Source organism: Cynara cardunculus (assembly GCF_001531365.2).
Source record: "Cynara cardunculus var. scolymus isolate 2C chromosome LG 9, CcrdV1, whole genome shotgun sequence".
Lineage (NCBI taxonomy): Eukaryota > Viridiplantae > Streptophyta > Magnoliopsida > Asterales > Asteraceae > Cynara > Cynara cardunculus.
The window spans coordinates 5,968,605-5,971,198 of record NC_037536.1 but is presented as its reverse complement, the minus strand read 5'-3'; the positions used below and the strand labels follow the sequence as shown (position 1 = coordinate 5,971,198).

The 2,594-nt window shown below is 41.0% G+C and overlaps 1 non-coding gene across 1 annotated transcript; it reads left to right on the top strand.

Moving 5' to 3' along the window:
• The first annotated feature begins 1,888 nt into the window (after nt 1-1,888).
• LOC112518772 lies at nt 1,889-1,995 on the top strand. Its single transcript, XR_003069845.1, has one exon. It is a non-coding gene; the product is annotated as a small nucleolar RNA R71 (small nucleolar RNA).
• The last annotated feature ends 599 nt before the right edge of the window (nt 1,996-2,594 follow it).

The window sequence follows — 2,594 nt, the reverse complement described above, 5'->3', positions numbered from 1 at the left end:
TTCTTCCAAACATATCTCCTCTATCTCAGTTATTCTTGAACACTCTTCCAAGTAATCAGGGTACTTTAGAGAGTTGAAGACATTAAAGGTGACTTTTTGGTCCTGGAGTCTCATGGTTAACTCTCCTTTCTGGACATCAATCAGGGTTCTTCCGGTGGCTAAGAAAGGTCTTTCTAAAATAATCGGAATGTCCTTATCAGCTTCAAAATCTAGTATGATAAAGTCTGTCGGAAATATGAACTTGTCAACCTGCACCAAAACATCTTCAATTTTCCCCTTAGGATATGTTATGGACTTGTTGGCTAATTAGAGTGTGACTGTGGTGGGTCTAGCCTCTCCTATGCCTAAGGTGTTAAAGACAGACAAAGGCATGAGGTTAATACTAGCTTCTAAGTCACATAGGGCTTTCCCTATCTCCTTCCCTCCTATTGAACAAGGAATGGTAAAACTCCCTGGATCTTTTAGTTTAGGGGGTATGCTATTGGTCAAAAGCGCACTACATTTTTCGGTTAGGGCTACTGTCTCATACTCAGTCAACTTCTTCTTCTTGCTTAAGATATCCTTCAAAAACTTAGCATAACTAGGCATTTGCTCAATTGCCTCAACAAGGGGTATGTTGATGTGCAATTCTTTGAACACATCCAAGAACTTTTTAAAATGCAATTCCTCTTTCTGATTCCTCAACCTTTGGGGGTAAGGAACATAAGGAGGGATTGGTTTTATCACATTCTTGCTTGGAGGTGTTGAGCAAGATGGGTCTTGAATGTCCTGAGTCTTTGTGGTGCTCTTTAGTGGTTCTGGTGGAATCTTATTATCAAGCTTATGGGTCTCTACAACCTCAGTCCCTTCTGACTTCTTCAGAGTCTCCTCTGGAAAAAGTAAAGGAAAGTCTGATCAAGGGGGAACAAGAGTAGTGGTCTCAGATGTTTGCTTTTCTAGAGGTGGGACCGGTCCTTCTTTGAGAGGGACCGACACTGGATCACTAGGTTCTGAAAGTCCTGGTGTATTATCTTTCTGCACTTTTTCTGTCAACTCCTTTCCACTCCTAAGAGTCACTACTTTCACATGCTCCTTTCCTAGGTCTCTAGGGACTTCTGTATTACTGGGCAAAGTTCCAAGGGCTCGACTACTCCAGTTAAGTGCTAGTTGACTGACCTGAGTCTCTAAATTCCTGATGGCAGCACTTTGTTGATTAATCAAAGCTTGATTTTGGGCTTTAGCATGTGCTAAAAGCCCTTTAATCATTGCTTCCAAAGAAGATGATGATTCTGCCTATGGAGGATGTTTGTTCTTAAAATGTGGCTGAGAATTCTGAAAACTTTGTTGGTGATTCTGAGAGTTAGAACTGTTTGCATGATGTTGTGGTTGGAAATTAGAAGTTCCTTGTTGCTTATGGACTGGTGGATTTAAACTGGGACTGGTCCAAGAAAAGTTCGGGTGCTGTCTCCAACTAGCATTATATGAGTTAGAGTAGGGATTATATTTATTTTGAACATAATTTACTGATTCAGAATTTTGAGTACAATGTTCATATGAATGATCCCCACTGTAGCACACACATTGCACAGATAGGACTGTTGGAACATATATGTTAGCAGCTTGCTGTACTCCCTGACCAGAAGTTAATTTTTTTAATAAATTGCTCATGGAGGTAAGCTGAGCTGTTAATGCAGTRTATGCATCCACCTCATGTATTCCAGCAGTCTTTTTCTGTGACTGGGCACGTGGGTCAGYCCAATGCCCATTGTTTGCTGATATCTTTTCTAGGATCTCATATCCCTCATTATAGGTACTGGATGTAAAGGCTCCGCTTGCAGTCGCGTCGAGCATTTGTTTTGCCATGGGACTTAACCCATTGTAAAACGTCTCAAGTTGAATACAATACGGAATGCCATGATGTAGGCATTTCCTCAACAGCTCTTTAAACCTTTCCCACGCGTCAGGAACAGCTTCATCATCCAGTTGTTTAAAAAGACAGATTTCGTTTCTGGACTTAGCGTTCCTTGTTGGTGGGAAATATTTTCGCAAAACAATTTCTGCCATGTTACTGCATGACGGCACAGATCCTGGTGTTAAAGAATTAAACCATGCTTTTGCCCGATCCCTCAATGAAAATGGAAATAAAGTGAGTCTGAGAGCGTCATTTGACACTCCCGGGATCAGGAAGGCATCTGTGATTTCCATAAAAGACTTTAAGTGAGAATATGGGTCCTCTGAGGGCAGTCCAGCAAATTGGTCATTTGTTTGTAACATGTGAAACATTATTGGTTTTAGCTCGAAATGGAGAGCGGTCATATATGGTCTAACTATCCCAGAATTTAATTGCTCAAAATCCGGGATAGCATAATCCATGATCCTTCCATTTTTGGAATTTGCCAGATTAATGATATTTGGAGTTTGTGCCCTTTGTTGCTCATTAGGGTCTGATTCTGTGTCCAAATTATTATCATTATCATGATGTGGGTGTTCTTGGTGAAAATTCGGAAACGGTGGTATTTGCCCAAAAATTGGCGGTTGGTTTTCCAAATGTGGTACCTCCAGAATGATGGGAACAGGTAACTCCATGTTGGGAGGGAGTAGATCTTGAAATGCTC